At 29.7% G+C, this 19,659-nt stretch overlaps 1 protein-coding gene and 1 pseudogene across 2 annotated transcripts in view; one reads left to right on the top strand and one right to left on the bottom strand.

Moving 5' to 3' along the window:
• Positions 1 to 7,959, bottom strand: part of LOC111035924 — a 23,791-nt gene extending 15,832 nt beyond the window's left edge. For both annotated transcript variants that reach the window (XM_022317759.1, XM_022317767.1), the window contains exons 1-2: positions 7,807 to 7,959; positions 3,352 to 3,493 (exon numbers count right to left, since the gene is read on the bottom strand). The gene's annotated coding sequence lies outside the window, so the exon portion shown is untranslated. The remainder of the gene's footprint in view (positions 1 to 3,351; positions 3,494 to 7,806) is intronic.
• An 8,808-nt stretch (positions 7,960 to 16,767) lies between these two features.
• On the top strand, positions 16,768 to 17,241 carry LOC111035914 (annotated as a pseudogene).
• Positions 17,242 to 19,659: the final 2,418 nt, after the last annotated feature.

Here is a 19,659-nt window from a genome sequence, read left to right as displayed (position 1 = left end):
AGATTGACTAACGAAAAATTTTCTAAGCTTGATGTCGGTACAACTGTTCGTGTCCCAATACCAGATGTCGATAGAGCAAGAGGTTCTCCGCGTAATTTACTTGCTGTTATTATTTCATGTGAAGATGACATGTATAAATTATGTAAGCCAATTTTAATTTGATAATGTTTATTTAATTTAAAATGAAATAAATACAAGAATGTTTGAATCAGGTACAGAATATGGGGTGTTGAAACACAAATATACACGAGCACAAATTTCTCCGTGTAAAGAAAAATTTCTAGAGCTAGATGAAGCCATGAAAAAAATTAAAGACAGGGAAATAACATTACGAGAAGCCGCAGGACATGGAATAGCTGGTCATCAAGGATTTAATCGATGCAACTGTAAAACTGGTTGTGGAACTAAAAAATGTGCTTGTAATGCAGCAGAAATTTTGTGCAGTTCAAAATGTCATGGTAACCAAAATTGTACAAATAAATAATTTATGATATGTACGTATTTCATTATTTTTAATTAACTTATTATCCCATTCAAATAAATACCTAAAATAAAAAATGAATTACCCACCAACAATGAATCATTATTATAAGTAGTACCTTTGGTAAAAAAATCAGTGTATTATTTGAGATTTATCATCATTTACCACCAGTTTTGGTAAATGACATCAATGGCCGGTGAAAGATGTACATTTGAATTTATAATCTGGTTTTTTACACCATTTACCTACATAATCAAATCATTTTGGTAATAGACGTCATTCACCTGATAATGACTACATTCACCAATATTCATCTTTCACCGTAACATATACACGCAATAAAAGAAAACAGCCGAACCGTGAGTAAGCTATCTATCACCATACACGTATTCAACATCCGTTATACCTATATTTTATTTTGTATCTTAACTGTACTGATTTTATGAGTACAGGATTATATTTCCATTTGAATTATATAAATTAATTATATTGCCCCGTTGTATGTTATTTAATGAATTATGATATTAATTATTTGTATGTTGATATCAAAAATAAAGATAAACATGATTACTATATAAACTTTGTGTTATATGTTTTGATCAATACTTGTAATAGGAATAGGTCAACATCCTAACCGTTACAAGATAGATTAGATCTATTTTAAATTATAAGCGATAAGCGTGATACCTCGACAAAGGGAAGTAGGGATTTATTTTCGTATAATAAATTCGGGATAATTCGTATTTAAATTCCGATCAAACACATAGTTAGACCTAAGACGGACTAAAAGTTATGGTTGCATGTCACTATGGAAAACCACAGGTCACCGTGCTGTAAAATGTATGTATAAATATAATTCTACAATATAAAATTGAATTCTCTTTTTTGTATGTACGCGGAATAACTCAAAAAGTACCCAACGGATTTTATTACAGTTTTCACTAATCAATAGATCTAGCTTCGGGAAAGGTTTTAATATACAATTTATTCGTATAACTTGATTAATAAAATTAAAAAATTATTTGTGCTATTCATCCGTATATATTTAAATACCATAAAATGATCGCCTCGTGCTCAGATATCTCTTGCGCACTAGCACTTCTATGAGATTCCAAAGACAGCATCTCAAGTTCAAACCACGATGTCCGACACTTATTTCTTGCAATGTTTTCCGCTTTTTACTTAGCTATTAGTTTTCACTCAAAGATTAATGATTATTATATCTGTTATATGGCGTAATCTTCATTTTTGAATTATTTCAGTACACAGATAACACATTAATTATCGTTGTCGATGCGCATGGTGTGGGGAACTGCTGTGCATATGTTTTTTGATGTCTTATTTGCTGGACCTAATTGAAAATGTTTACCCAGATTTATCTAATATTTCGACTAAAACGTTAAGTTGGTTTCAAGAAAGGGCAATATTGTCACCAACTAATGATCAAGTCAATACAATAAATTATATTTTACTGTTTAAATTCAATGCACCAACAAAAGTGTACTATTCCGTTGACACTGTTTTGGATACAGAGGAGGCGATACATTATAAACTGAATTTTTAAATTCTTTATCTCCTTCATTGACTCCACCACACAAATCAATTCTAAAATATATGTACCTAGTACCTATGTACTGGTAACAGACGGACGAACGAAAGGACATAGCGGGGATATATTATAAGGTGTCTTAAAATATTGTGTAGTAACCAAAATATTTACATACTGTCATAGTTCATTATCAAAAATTCTTTAAAATTTGCATGCTGTTAAGAACTGGAAGAGTCCACATTATTTTAATATCTTGTGAACTAATTTCTTACATACTACTTTATATACGAATTTTAAGATTATGTAAAATATTATAAAAATTATACATATTATTTATATTTAAATAAATTATAATTGTACAACAATAACTAAAATATGTAATAGGCACAGTACATGACGCAACAAAAATCTAAGAAACTGTGATTACATTTTTCATTTTATATTTGAAAATTTATCATGATCACAACAAATTATTATAAAAATAAAATAAAAAAGTGTTTGAGCCGTATGGACGGACGCCTGCTGTCTATTTCCAGCATTTAATCGTGTGAGAATTATACACTGTAACTATCTATTATATTATATTGTTGTCAGCGTTCGCTTAATGAAACTTAAAAAGATTTAAAGATTTGTTTTTTTTTTATGATTTTGTGGTTGGCTTGCCATTGAGGCATCACTTTTGTTATTTTTGTTAGGGACACAAGATAATTTGCAAATAATACTTTTACATTGTATGCACTTTTATTACAAACATTTTACGGTAAATAATTTTATCAACTTATTGATTCTTTAAACAATAAGAAGCACTATACATAATCTAAAGAAATATATTTTTATTCTAGATGTGATTATATCCTAGGATATTTTTACCCCCCTCCCCCAACACGAAATGTTTACCAGGTAGTAACTATATCCTAAGATATTACTACCCCCCTACACGTAATTTTTATGGGGGTAACGATATAGTATTATAATTATAACCCCCCCCCCCAAAAAAAAAAAAATTTACCGAGTAGGGGGGGGGGCATACATCCTAGAATATAATATTCACCCGGGGGTAAATACATACTAGTAAATTTTTACCTTGGCGGTAATTATCGCCTAGTATATATATTTATACCCACCTAAAATGACATGTTTACCGGGGGGTAATTTATCCTAGTGTATATTTATCTGGGGGTAAATATTACCGGGGGTAAATATCGCCTGTTATACCGGTTCCCTACCTTTTTCTATTTAAAGTTTACAATAAATGTATAATATATAATATTATTAAACATTACTCCCAAAGTTATAAAGATATTATTAATAATATAATTACTTCTATCACATCTTATACGATTTTGAAGTTCCTTGCATACTTAAAATTGACTGGATGTCCTCTCGTCACATGTTTCTTCCCTCAAGTAGTCTTTAAACATATCCAATGCCAATTTATTTGCTTCATAATTTAATAATCTATCCTGGAAATTATTATGTTTCGATGAAATAAATTAATTACACACATAACACGTCTAATACACGAACATTAAAATTTTTTTATTCACCCAAAATCCACTTAGAAAAAAGTTCAGCATATATTTGCGACATTTTTTTTTTCATTTTGTAGCATACATTTTGCTTCAATCATTAACATTGAGGGTTGTATTAGTACCTAATGTTTTTATTGTACTTCGTAATTTGGGGTTTTTACTATTTTTGGAAAATGAGTAGAAAATAAATGAACTTGAAATTTTCACTAAAGACTTATTTAATGGATATATAAAAATACAATATTGTAGAATATAATATTCTACTTCTTTTATTTCACGATACTTTATGTAGAAATGTTGCCGCTGAAGTGCAAAAGTAATGATAATACCTATATAAGATATATCGGTCACGGAAGAACAATAACTAACTGTTGGTCTCTCACACACACACAATAATCACTTTTTATTGTTTTATTTTTGCTATAATTATTATTGAATGTGTCTTGTGAGTTATATAATATGTAGATAATCACTGATAAATACTGCTGCGAGACTAAGATAATAGCACGGCCGCGGGCCGCCATGATTTTTGTCTCATACCGTATGTTGTCGCGTCGGCACCGGTGTGAGCCAAAATATATTATCTACAAAATAGAGAGAAATATTGTTTTTTATAATCTTGAGCACCAAAAGGGTCTATTGTTTTTATAATATTAATTGGTGTTAAATTAAATCGTAGGCACGAGACGCCGTCGCATACTGTCGGCGCAAATCACCACTTTAATATAGTTATACTTACATTATTATTATAGATTATAAATATAGGTAGCAGCTGGCCAGCAGTGCAACGACAGTCATGTAAGTTTTTTTATTATTATTTATTTCACTTATTTACTTGTTGGGCCAGAATTGCCTCATATTATTCTTATATTTAATCACCACAATTGTGTACTTGAAATAGCTTGAAATCGGCTCAAACAGCTGCACCTAATACTATAATTTATTGTAGATGGCCAAAAGGGCTGCATACTATTTTTGAATTAATATTAAAGCTATATAGCGACAGCTCTAATAGCTGTAATTATTTTATATTGCCATTTACCCTGTTTGGCCATAAGGGCCGAGCATTTTTAAATACTTCCAATTTATTTTGTCTAGCCATAAGAGCTGTGATTTGTTTATATTATTATTGTACACCTTTAGTTGTGGCTGTGATTTTTATTTTCCATGTTATTAATAATTATTATTCTACATTGTATTATCCAGCAATTCACCGTGTTACCATCTTCTTAATACCAGATTTTTTGAAAACACACCAACTTTCGTATACAGTAGACACAAATACACACATATTGCACAACACGCCCTACGTAACTCGGCAGTATTTGGCCGGCGATCCCGACCACTGCTGTTCGAGCTATTACACCACTACACACCCATCTAGTCCTCCATATTTTTAAGACTCAGGTGCTAGTGGTGCTCAACTAAGTTGGTGTCCGTTTAAACATATCGTTATTTGCTGGCCGGGCAAGTAATAAATAATAATATATCGGATTTTTTACAAGCCGGTTGGGTCTAAGTACCGAATTCGATCTAGTTGGTACTTTTGGGAGGACTTAATAAGAAGTAAAGAACACCACGGATGCAATACGAAATCAATCAAAGAAAAAAGTAATTAAACGATTATCAGTATACGCCGTAATTTGTCTCAGAATTATTAGTATCTAAAACCAATTTTATGATTTCTAACAAACAAAATCAAAATTATTTTAAGAAAATAAATTTAACATATAAATATTATTCTGATTGTAATGAAAATGATTGTCTTCCAATTTCAAACTCTATATTTATTATTGAAGTAGTCTTTCTTTTATTAGTAAGTTAGATGGCAGTGGAAATAGATTGTCAGATAACAAAGTAACAGATAAAGCAATTTTAAAAGTTCGGGAAATATATTCCATCATTCTTAACATGATAATCAACTATACTCACAGTGCTAATGGTAATCATATAATTAATTTAATAATGTTTAAGGTTTAACAGTAAATAGTAAACCTTACATTAGTATACACACTTAATCATTCTGAGATTTATGAACCTGTTGGTAAGAAAATTGAGAAAGGTGGATATTTGCCACAAGTGGTATATTTTCAAAATTCAAATTTATATGGAAACTTTTGATGAAAAATAAATTAATAAGGTAATTGAAGATTGTGATCACCATGTGACAAATGCTGATGAATGATGATATATACTCGTGCAATCACAAAAGACTAAATAAGGAAAACTCTAAGTCAGCTCTATATATGTAGCTTTTATACTCAAAAACTACTGAATAGAATTTGACAAAAATCTCGGACATTTTTTTGAGAGATGTCAGACATATTTAAATAGTAAGTCATTTAAACTGAGTTAAAAAATAAACCAAGTGCTGAAAATATTCCGTTAAAATTTGCTTCAAGAAAGAACTATCATCACACACAAAAAAAGCACAGTAGCAATCATTATCGATAGGTACCTTATTTGGCCAACTTCCAACAGTGTTATTTATATTGTTTATTTAAATATATTATTTTTGTAAATTAATATGTTGCTTAAGCGTCGATTAGGTGATTCGTTGTATTATTGTACATTTGTACTAATCAATCGTATTACAAAGATATAAGTTAATGTTTAAGTCTACTGAATTGGCGCAAATATGGGGGGGGGGGCTTGGAGGGACTTAGTCTCCTCAAATTTTGATCAAGTCCCCTCAGTTAAAAATATAGTAATTAGTACTATAATTTCACTTATATTATAGCCTATGGAGAAGGGAGCTTGAGTCCCCCCAAAAATTTTAGGCAATTTTTGATGGCCCGCACATGGTGGTTAATTTTTGTGTTTTATTTTTGTACAATAAAATTTTTCATATAATTTTCAATATAATTTAATTATTTTTTCTTTATAAATAAAATCTAATCTAACCGTTATTAGCTAATGTTTATTCTATGAAGTTATATAGTCAGTTAGCATTGTGTTGTAAAGTTCTTGCGTGTCAAGAAGTTATGAGTGTTGTTATTTCCTCAATAAATTTTATTCGAAAAAATGGTTTGGGTCATCGTCAATTTAAAAATTTTCTGGATGAAATTGAATCGGAATATGGCGACGTTATATATTTTACAGAAGTCAGATGGTTGAGTAGAGGTGCGGCACTTAAACGATTTTTTGATCTACGATTGGAAATAGAAATGTTTAGGAATGAAAAAAATAAAATCGTTTCTGAACTATCAGATGAATCATGGATTCTCGAATTAGCATTTTTAACAGATATAACAACATTTTTGAATGAATTGAATATAAAATTACAAGGCAAAGGTAAATTACTCTCAGATATGTACACTGATATTAAATCATTTCAAGTAAAATTAAAACTATTGTACAATAATTTCGATCAACAAATATTATATCATTTTTCGTGTTGTAAATCTGCGATTGAATCTTTTGTAAAACCATTGCAGTGGGATTTAATTAAACCTAAATTTCTCAATATCATTGAACAATTGCAAAACGAATTTTCAATAAGATTCGATGATTTTTATAAATACGATAAAGAAATTAAATTATACCAGAATCCTTTTCAAGTGGACATAAATAATGTCAAGAATAATTTACAAATGGAAGTCATTGAACTTCAAAATGACGAGGTTCTAAAAAATTCTTTTCGGGAAGCAACTAGTTTGCCTCAATTTTATAGTTGTCTTCCAATATCTACCTTCCTTGGAATCAGACAATTTGCACAAAAACTTATAGCGGCGTTTGCAAGTACACATATATGTGAGCAGACATTTTCCATTGTGAAGTACAGAAAAAGTAAGCACTCTTCGCGCCTTAGTGATGAACATTTACGAGCTTTATTACGAGTTTCAACAACAAGTCTGCAAGCTGATATCGATAATTTAACTAATAAACTGCAGGCACAGAAATCGCATTAATTTACAATTTTACAATTTATTATTCAATTAAATTTTTTCTTAAAAGCAATTTTTTCCAGTAACATTTGTGTTTTTTTACTCTCATATTTCTATGTAAAATAATCAAATATAATAGAAATACAATTATAATTAGTAATATATTATAAAATGTAATTTTTTTTTAATGTGGCCCTTGATGAACAATTGAAAAAAAATATGGCCCGCGTGGTATAAAAGGTTGCCGACCCCTGCTCTGGACGTTGAAAGGTATTTTTATTCATTCATTTTATTGTATTCAAAGTGTCTACTAAGGTTAATAAGGAATTTAGAATATAAGAATTTAAATGTACTTACTTCGATGCTTAAGACCGGCCTTCGAATCGCTTCAATTATATTTTTTACTTTATCTTCTATTTTTTCAAGATAGGAGCCCATCAAGTAATAATACATAGAAATATTGCTGTCATTCAAATTTTCAAATTTTTTTTCATCATTTAATTTTAAATAAAAATTGTTGTGTATTGATGATTCAAATTTTTTTGATGCATTCTTTAGTTCCGTTTTTTTCACATTTTCCTAAGAAGTATATATAATTAAGATTTATTATTTAAGAAAAATAAATAAAAACAAAAATACTATGTACATTGTACATTATGAGAAGCATGTTAAAAATTGTAAGGTTACTTCCAAAGAAAATTTTTTTATTTCACCATAGATCAAACTATCCAATAGTTTCATAAGGAATTGTTAAAACGGGTGTATAAATTAAACGGCAATACACAGAGTTCTATAAAACTGACTTCTATAACAATTTGAGAATGAAATACCAAGTTATACCTACATCTAATAAACATGGCTTATATAATTAAACCGTTCATTATAACTTTAATCTTTGTCGTTTGTACGTATCTACTATTAAGTATTTACTTTACCTTTTGTATCTTATTATTATTTTTATATACCTAGCTTATCAAATGATAGCAATAGTATCAATCGTTTACATTATTTGAACAGTGGGAAGAAAAGCCAAAATAGTTATTTTCTGTCTCATTAAATTAAATGTTATACTGCTCGATATATTTTAAGTTATTACAAGAGCATACTGTTGAACTTTTCCTCAAATCGATTGTTGAAGATGAAACAATACTTGAAAACATTTCAAGTTTAACTGTTAATTGTTATCATGATTCTAATATAATTAATTATAGTAGTTTATTTATAATACACTCTATTTGTACAGCAAAAAAAACATAATTTTAATACTTTGCAAAAATCTTTCTATGAAAATTGATTTATTTACTATAGAAAATTGTATTTATATAACTTGATTTTATGGGACTTGTATAATTATTTTGTATCATGTAAAAATATGATTCTGTGAATATATATGTTACGGGTAATCTTAACATTTGGATAATGTCGACATTAGCCATCCTTGTTGGCTCATGTGTAATTTTTCGTTTATAAACAATATCAATGTAGAAGAAGATGTGAATGCAAAAAATAATATTCAAGTGGTGAATGAAAATTGTTGTTCGGGAGCATCAAAGGACGAAGGATTATGTGACTTAATATCTATAAGACAGGTATGATATTGATATTTGAAAATTTGAAATTGCCTATATTTTTCTAAATAACTAAATTTAATATAATAACTATTTTTTTTACAGAAATCAATCGATAATAATAGAAAAAATTCTGAAATTTGTTTGATAAACCAAGCCGAAAAAATGAAATTTAGGTATATCCATAAGTTTCCCCCAGCTAACGTCGGAGATAGTGTGAGAGTCACTTTACCCGATGTCGACAGAGGACGAGCAGACCCAAGAAATATTTTATTTGCAGTTGTGGCCATTGAGGACGAACAATATTATAAACTTGGTAATAAATATGGTACTTTGCCACAGTTATATACCAGAAACCCGTTTGGTGTTTGTCCGATATCATTAATACCGCTTGATGAGGTGGTACCTATAGAAAAATCATTGAGGGAAATTGCTGGTCTAATATCAGACGATAGTGGTGGTCAAGGATACAAAAGGTGTTCATGCAAAGGTAAATGTAACACCAATCGTTGTAAGTGTAAATCATCTAATATTTTATGTAATTCAAAATGTCATGGAAGTATGCCATGTAATAATAAATAATAACACATTAATTATATTTTTAAATACTAATTAAAAAAATCTTAAAATATAAAATAAAATTTAATATTGTATTATTAGTATAAAATCATTTAAATTATACTCGTATTATGTATTTTATGGTAATTAGTAATTATTGTATATTTGTTTTATAGTTGTTAAGACATTATCCATAAGTCCTTGGCTAATGTCATATTAACCGGTTAATGTTAACATTAGCCAGCATTTAATAATATTCATGGCAGGTAATGATAACAGTTGGCTAATGTTGACATTAGCCGGATAATGTCGACATTATCCAAATGTTAACATTAGCCAACGTGTACCTAAAACTTAGAATCCAAAAACCACACCCTTCTGATATTAAAAGTGCAAAAACTATTAGTTTGTTAAAACCCCATTATTATTTAAAATTATTGTATTCAAAACCCACTCTGTAGGAAATTCACATTATTACGCCACAGAACGTTATGACTAAATATCATAATAACGTAATTGATTATGTCATTCTTAAACTCTAATAAATAACTTCACATCTTTATCTTTATCCTTTACACCTTCTATCAAAATTGTTTCAAAACCATTTCGATAATTAAAGGTAAAAATATAATATAAAATTATTATAATATATTAATCAATAATTATTCGATTAATCAATTATACATACATTGTCTAAGAAACATTTCCGATAAAGTAATACAGCTGGACTGAGGTCATTTAATTCATCACTTGATACAGTATTTAAAGCAATTGGCAGTTCATTCGATAGTTCTATATTATTATAATAATTTTGTATATCTTTTTCCAATGTTAAGTACAGCTCATTCCACACTTTTAAATTGTTTATTGTATTGATATCATCATTTATTTGATTTTCTACTGATCTCAAAAATTCTAAACCTGAAACAATTAATTGTATTTTAATACGATTATTTTCTTAATAGTAATTTATACAAAAATATAAATCGGATTTTCATATAAAATATACTTAATGATACTGAAATGAAATTGAAATTGTCCATACTAATACTCAATCCATTAGCAAACTGATTACATGAAATACAGTTTTATTTTTAAAAGAAATATTTGAAAGGTTCGTTCTGACTGGACATTATGATGAAATCCTTCTGTACGTTGTTTAAATTGATTAAAACGAACTATCCTTTATTAAAGAATATATGTTAAGCAATCGTTACCTAATTAGGATAGTAGTCGATTCGATTTTAAAGCTGTGATAATTAATTAATTGAGACAGAGTACCGGAATGTCTTGACCATCCGTCCGTTTTATTAGTATATAATATCTCTGCGTTTTTTTTTTTATTATTGAACTTAAGCCCAGCGACTAAGACAAGAAGAATCTTTTAAATTTGATGAATTGGATAGGATTTAAGGTATTAAACTGATACTTCGGCAGAACGAAGATTTGGTTAGGTTGAACTAACTATCTGTTCGTTGTGGCACACATAAGTATTTACTCGTAGACGTTGATCAATGACATATCATTTTTATGTGTGCTGAGCCTATTTCACCCCTTCATGACCTCTGCTGGTCGCACCATTATTTCAGTGGTTGGAGTGTCTGTGAATAAGTTTCGGTTATCCCTATCAATTACTTATGTTCCCGTCGGCTTTGGTCGATTTCTGAGTGTATTTTCACCATTGATTGGTTGTTCCGTGTTTTTCCATTTGTTGATGGTCCCGAAGAGGACCGTTTTATGTGAGAACTTTCATATTTTAACTTTTTATAATTAGAATAAATGTACGACGGATCTGGATTAAAACTTCACTTAATGATAATATCTTATCAGTATGCAATATGTTTATACAATAGTATATAGTTTGTCTATTAAAATGTATAAATCACACTTGCTTATATGTAGTTCTTTAACCTACAACTAAAGTATTATTTATGAAACCAATAAATGTATTGTTTTGTTTAATATCTAACTTAAATTAAAAGTAGAAAAATTATATTAGAAGGAATTATTTACTGTTAAACGAACACATAAGACAGTCATTTATATTATTACAATAATGGATTTTGGATTATTATTATTATAATTATTATTGAAAGAAACTTTAAATATTTATCAATTTAATGTTACACGATTTATAACTATCAATGATTAATTATATTTTCATTTATGTTTTACATAATTTAGCTTAGTTTGATTAATTAGCATCAGTAACATTACGAAGAATAAAAATAATAATTTTCTATTTTCTAGTTAATATTATTCAATCAACAATATATTACATTTATATTTTTAATAATTACCTTCTTTTATCACTTTGTCTGCGATTGTATATTTTCTCAAAAAATAATAGGTACTTGCTGCATTATAGTATGATTTAATAAGCACCATAAGATCGTTATTTGATAGCTTCATAATCTCACCCTAAAAAAATTTGTATTGACTTTTATTTAAATAAGATTTACACAATAGGTACCTACATAAATTGTGTACTCAAAAGTTAGGACATAATTTATCAACATTAATAGTAAATCAAATGCATATAATAATCTAAAGGTTTTTTTTAATAAAATACAATTTATGTGTATGATTTCAACCTATAGTTACATAGTAGTGTTTTTGCAGCAACAGCAACAACCAGTCAAGCAGCCCAGAAACTACCACTAAAATCCCGGGAAGTAGAACATCCGCTCGGCCGTGGACATGGAGTGCGAAAGTCCAGCTACAACTTTATCCGGACGAGGGGCACTAGAGGCCCTTAATAATAAGAGAGTGGCCAACTGCGTAGATAGTGGGCCTTGTTCAAACTTTTCCCACCATTTTTGTGTTTGAAATTGAATTCTAATAAAATTCTTATATTTTACAATACAATTATTATTTTACAATATTATGCTCTCTTGCATATTATATACATAATTACGAAGATTGGGATTTTAAAACATTTGCATATTTCTTATAAGATGCATACAAAATAGCAGATTAAGCTAAAAATGTGTTTCATGGTACTTACAGATAATTCAAGTTAAATATGTTATGTATATCTTAAGAATTTTTAGATTTTAATGCTATTTTTGGACTTTTTGAAATAAATAATATATTACTGAATTTACTATGTATTATACAATACTATACGTGATACGTCTACACTCGATTTTGAATAAACTAGAAAATTATTATTTAAACGAAAAATTGAGCCCATGAGCAGTGATAACAGCAAACCACGCAATAGAAAAAAAAGTTCAGCTGGTTTACCACTATCTTATTATTAAAGATGACTCTTGGGCTAATTACCTTTGTTTTCTTGTACTTTTGGTTCATGGAGAGTACCTATGGCGCGATCTTTATCATGGTTTATCATATTAATAATTATTTGAATTTTTCGAGGGGGGGGGGCACCCAAAACCGCCCCTAGGCACTTCCCCGATGGTGCTTATTAATAATAGAAATTAACATATTTACCTTTTCTATCATGCTTACTACTTTGTTATGGAATTTAAGTCTGTATATGTCAGTTCCTGTTGAAACAACTTTATTCCAATTTGTATCTATTTCTAAAAATGAAACACAAGTTTATTTACATTCACAAGAATATTTTTTATAATTATGAAGTCGACTTTAGTTATGAATAATCGGTGTCCATAAATTCTGTGACGTCATGAAATGTTGAATTTATTTTATAAAAATATTACTTTTTATCTTACTCCCCATATCCAATAAATTATTTATAATCTGTTTGTTATTTATATTATCATAATAAGCGAATAATTATTTTTATGTAAACGACATTGTTATGCAATACTTGTCCCCCGAACACCGCTATAAAAGTGTCCAAAGTGTCAATGTCGTGGCTTGCAGCCCACTACCGTCGTTGCGCGTCGCTATCACGACAGCCACCTCTCACCGGAAGGGCAACCTGTTCCCCAAAATGCAACAAATGTAGAAAAGTTGACGATGCGACGACAATGACCTGCCTTCTCTCTCAAAGACCTATGTCACTACCGCCGACGACTCAACAATTCTTTCCACGACCATTGACCCGGTAATACGTTTTTCTATCACGTAACCTGGACTACTTTTCGATACATCAAAATCACGTGGAAGTTTTTCATCCAACAGCATGATGAGTGAGGCCCAACCACGTGAGCCTGTGGTAGTGTAATGGCTAACCGGCACCATATACAACTCAAGTTCATCGTCGTAGTCGTTTGTAATGTATACTCTGCCTTTGGTTCCCCGTTTAGTAAATAATCTCTGTCCTCTATTTTTTGCTCCTCCATAATTCTAATGTTTTTTTTTCTAAATTTAACTAAAATATGTAACAAAGTTGTGTTTTCCAGCACAAACATCTAGTTCATAACAAGCTAAAGATGACCTCGGAACTACTGGTAACTCCGCTGTCTAACGTATGAGAAACGTACTCTTTAGAGGTTTAGACCCTGTAGAGATCCGTTACATAGTAATATTATACATCTGAGTGTCAAAAAACACACTCGTCTTGGGACGGCCTTAATTTAAAAAAAAAAATATTAGTATTATTCTGTAGTACGGAAAAGTAATGTCTATTGTAAGAATCCCAATTTTAAAATTTTTTTTTCTATTATCACGAAAAGATTCAATGTGAGGTAACACAAAGTTTAGTATAATATCCTTTTCTTTTTTCGTATATACCTGTACATTTGCCATGTTCCTAATTAAACATCGTCTTTAAAAATGTTTACTTTCAAATAATTATTCTCTTGTGAAATTATAGCTCTCATATTTAACATTATCACTATACAAACTTATTAAAAATAAAACACAACTACATGATTACGCCAAAGCTATTATTTTTATCATCTAACTTTTATTATTTAAAAAATATATTTTACACCCATATTCCTTCACGTAATAAACCTTAAGTTTTAATTAAATAATGTGTGTACAAAGCCTATAAGTTTCACCGACTTGACCTCAGGGCCAACAAGTGATGCGGCGGCTGCATCCGAGTTGGGTCCCGAATTTATAATTGCTACACTAGTTGGGTCCTGAATTATTTTAGGTACTACACTAGTTGGGTCCCGAATTATTTTAGGTACTAAACTAGTTCGGTCCCGGATTTTTATATTTACTACACTAGTTTGGTCCTGAATTATTTTAACTACAACACTAGTTCTTGAATATTTGTTGGTAAGTACTACACTATACTAACATTTTAACAGACTGTCTATGATCTATTTAGACCACAGGTATGGTTAAAAATGTTTTTTACAGTTTTTTTTTAACCTAACAAACTCGTCGAGGTTTTAACCGGCATTTATCGCTATTCCAGATAGTTTATTATAAGATATGTCAAAAATTATCAGATATTACCGATAACACTGAAATTATAACACGAATGCTCGAAAACCACTTACGTCTTTTTTTGTTACGAATATCCCAATAATCATATTATATACGTATTAGTACTTTTCATTTACTTTTTAATTTAATAAAATTGTATTAATATTATTGTATAATATTTTTACTAACTATCAATTACTTATAGGTACTTAAATATTTAAAAAAAAAACTGTAAAAAACATTTTTAACCATACTTGTGGTCTAAATAGATCATAGACAGCCTGTTAAAATGGGAATTAAAATGTTAGTATAGTGTAGTACTTACCGAAAAATATTCAGGAACTAGAGGAATACCTATAATAATTCGGGACCCAACTAGTATAGCACCTTTTAAAATCCGGGACCCAACTAGTACACTACCTACGATTAGCCCCCAGTATTCGGGACCCAACTCGGATGCGCCAGATGCGGCTTATAGGTTATGGGTTAAGTATTCCCTGGGTGAAAGGAAGGGGCGTCGTTCATAACCGCACAATTTCAAAAATAGGTCGTCATTCAAAACCGCACACTTTCTTATCTTAATAAGTATATGTCCGCCAAATTAAACCGTTCAATACCGCACACATTGATATATATATAAATAACGTATACATTTATCTTAAATAACATTATCGTTTAGTACCTCATACCAGTTAATCATATTTAATCAAGATCACAAAATAATAAAAATAAAACTTTCTGGATTATACTCAGATTGCTATATCTACACGTTTAAGAAATAAAATAATATACGATTATGGTTTTTATTTTCCAAATATTAGTACCTAATAAGTTAACAACATTTAGTGTGATTGCGACTGTATTCGACTTCACGTATATATTTTATAGTAATTTTACATTTAATAATTTGACATCGAATTCGAATAATGGATGACGTGATACAAGTGTACACAAACAATAAAGGTGGGCACTGGGCAATCAATAATTTACCAAAAGTATTCATTTCGACTTTTTCGTACTAATAAAAATTCCGGGGACTTAGTTTGGCGTTGCAATAATAAGTTGTGTAGTGTTATGGTGACAACAAATTCAAATGTAAATGTATTCATCAAACAAAATAAAAGTGAACATCACCATGAAACAAATGAAATTAACCCAGAATTAAAAGAAATTCGATGTGCCGTTAAACGTAAATCGAAATTGGATTTAAACGAAAAACCTTTAAAAATTATAAGGAAAGAATTATGTACGTCTTCAGTGAGTGCAGATAATATTGATGCTATGAGACAGTCTATGTATCGTGAAAGACGAAAACTTCTACCCCCTGTGCCTGTGTCACTCTCAGATGCTCTTAATAAGGTAAAGGAATCAAACATCACACTTAATAATGGTGAATAATTTGTGTTTGTGAATGAGTCCACTCAAATAATAATAGTGACATGTAAAACAAATCTCCAATTTTTATGCAATGAAATTGAATTTATATTAGCAGACGGAACTTTTACTTATTGCCCGAAACATTTTTATCAACAATATACCATCCACGGCGTTTGTAAAAATTATTACGTACCACTTGTTTTTTGTTTTTTGCCATCAAAAACAAGAGATATTTATAAACAAATGTAGGAAACAATAAAAGACTTATGTTTAAATAATGCCAATAGTGTATTCCAGCCTTCACTCTTACTATTATATTTTGAACTTGGTGCTCACATTGCTGCTAAAGAAGTATTTCCTTTAATTATTATTAAAGCCTGTCGTTTCCACCTTGGTCAAGCATGGTACAGAAAAATCAGTTCCATTCCAATATTAAAAAAAAAACTACGACGATAAAAATTCACAATCTGGACTATGGTTAAAACTTTTTTTTGGTTTGCCTTATTTACCATCACATATGATTTCCGAGGCGTTTATTGAGATAATGGCTACTTGTCCAGAAGAAAAACAATATTATGATTTTGCTGATTACATATTGGATAATTATATTGAGACTAATAATTTTTCACCAATGTTGTAGGCAGAAGAGCCCAATAGAAGTACAAGAACGACGAACGGTGCAGAAAGTTACCATAGTCAACTTAAGCATGAATTCTATGTTCCACATCCTATAATATTTCATTCAGTAAGAATATAAATTTAAAATAATAAATATATTTTGAGTTATAATTAAATTATTTTTGTTTTTTTTCCTTCCAGATGGATGTGTTAAAACAACAACAAATAATTACTGAAAACAAATTTCGCCTCACACGAAACGGCAACGTGAACCATACACGCAAAGTATGCAGGGAGAAAGAAAAATCTATTTTTAAATTATATGATCATTTCATTAACAACGAAATTAGCTTGATTGATTATTTAAAAACATTAGGATGTAAGTTTATTTCAATTTAATTATATATTGAATTATTTTATATTATGATTTTTAATTAATACTAAATTATTTTTTAATAACAATGAAATTAACACTAAATTATTTTTTTAATTGATAACAATAAAATATGTTTAATTTTTAACTGTCAATCAAATGTGTGCGGTTTTGAACTATCGACCTTCCAAATTTCCCTGTTTAACAATAGAATAAATGTGTGCGGTATTGAACGATGTAAAATGTGCGGTTATGAACGGTAAGTGTGCGGTTTTGATGACCATTGTTTTGAATCTCATAACAAACTAAAAATCGGCTGGTGGATAAAGTTAACCACATAGTTTAGTAGAGGATGCTTGTATCAGGCACATAGATTACATTTTAACACATAAATTACGTTTAATAAAAAAGTTTATTTATACTCAGTTGAATTGTTAAAAATTAATTTATTGATATTTAATTGACTGATAATTAATTATTAAATATTTGTGTATAATTTATTTGAAAATGCAAGGGCAAACGGAGTATCTATCTTCTTATAATGTATTAAAGTAATTGTATGCGAAAACATATAAATCTGAAACCTATGAATATTTCTACATAATAACTAACAAAAAAAAAATGATGGTCTTAGATTATATTAACATTTTCCTTCTGAACTATTGATTTTTTATAAATTATTCAACGATCAAAATACTCACCACTATAATTGTACTTAGATTCTTGCATAAGCAAAGATTGTTCTGCAAAAAAATTAACTCATTGATATAGAAAGGCTAGGTACTTTCTATATTATAATTACTAATTTTAGTATCATTATTAAATAAAAATTATGAACATAAGTTACTGTTATGACAAATCTCTATATATTTGATAAATATATAATATAGTTTACTGGAAAGTTTTCAAGCTTTTATTTTTACGTTGTACCGGTTCCGTGACCTTTAGGTAACAGTAATGCTATTGTAATGTATTATATTTCTACTTAGTACATTAACAGATACATAAAATGATTTAATACAAAATAATGACCATATAAAAGTGGCGAAAATCAAAAACGCAATGTCAACCAATTATGAAATAGATTTTAATTACCATCTTTAATCATAAATAACATTGATATATTAACTACTGTAATTCCTAAACATAGCAGTGTATTTCTACATAATGGTGTTCCTCTACAAGATAGTGCATATCTACAAGTGTAATGCATCTCGTAGCTCTCAGTGCATCTCAACAGGACAAGTTTTCAATGTCCACATCCCACAGCATCATCCAGATCTTAATTATTAGTTATAGAAAATAACTTATATTCATCATTTCATACTCGGTATTGCGTCGTGTATTGTAATAAGTAATAACTATTCACCATAAATATGTAGGTTACTAATACTAATGAATAACTAACAACTTAGGCGAATTCTTAATATCAACAGTGGACTGTATTGTTATATTGTAAATACACCACGCAGCATAAAACAAAATAATAATAATTAATAATTCACAAAAACTCGTTCAAAGATAGGGATATAGGCGCCCACCTACTATATAATATAATAACGGAATACATTCTCGTTATCTTCAAGAAAATTTAATATACAAATAATATTATTTGCCACACAGACAATAATACAAACTAATAAATAATTATATCATATGACAATATAATATGTTTATAATTACTATTGATAATAACATAGATAAATAAAATCACGTATCACTATGATGATACGCGTTACCGGTTGCCGCCGACCGCTCGACTGTTCATGTGAGAAACGACCATCTCATCTATAAGTTATAACACCTGCTTGCCCGATCTGATGCTGAAATCCACGATCCTGGCTGATGGCCGCGAATTCCCGACGTCGTCTCGGTGTCCGGCAGACTCGCACCCGCGCGCGATTACAACAAGTGTAGCTTACTACCGCCGTGCCCGTTACTGCCTTAAGTACCCGCGTACATAAAACAATCACACGACAATATCGTAATAACAATAACTGAGTCGCCTGCTTGCACTCAAAACGTTATGTAAATTAGATGCCGACAATTTCACATGTACTTCACCGCATTGATTCCGTAATCAAAAGTTGAGGGAAGATGCGAAGCGTTAATATATTACGGAACGAACTCCGACAACGATGGTGGGCACGGAACGACTTATTAATTGTGCATAGGCCAGGGACTGGAACCGTACCGAAAAAAACCGGTATTGGAACCGAAACCCTTTGAATATTGGGAACCGGAACCTCACCGATACCCTAATTTAAATTAATTTGAAAACCGGAACCCCACCGGAACCCTTATTTGAATTAATTTAAAAACCGGAACCTTACCGGAACCGGTACTTATTTTTAAAGGTTTCTTACGATTAATTTCGGTTTTGTAATAATTCTATTATTT

The sequence above is a fragment of the Myzus persicae genome, unplaced genomic scaffold (assembly GCF_001856785.1).
Source record: "Myzus persicae strain clone G006 unplaced genomic scaffold, MPER_G0061.0, whole genome shotgun sequence".
Taxonomy (NCBI): domain Eukaryota; kingdom Metazoa; phylum Arthropoda; class Insecta; order Hemiptera; family Aphididae; genus Myzus; species Myzus persicae.
The sequence above is the reverse complement of the archived record's forward strand: the minus strand, read 5'-3'. Positions and strand labels throughout refer to the sequence as shown.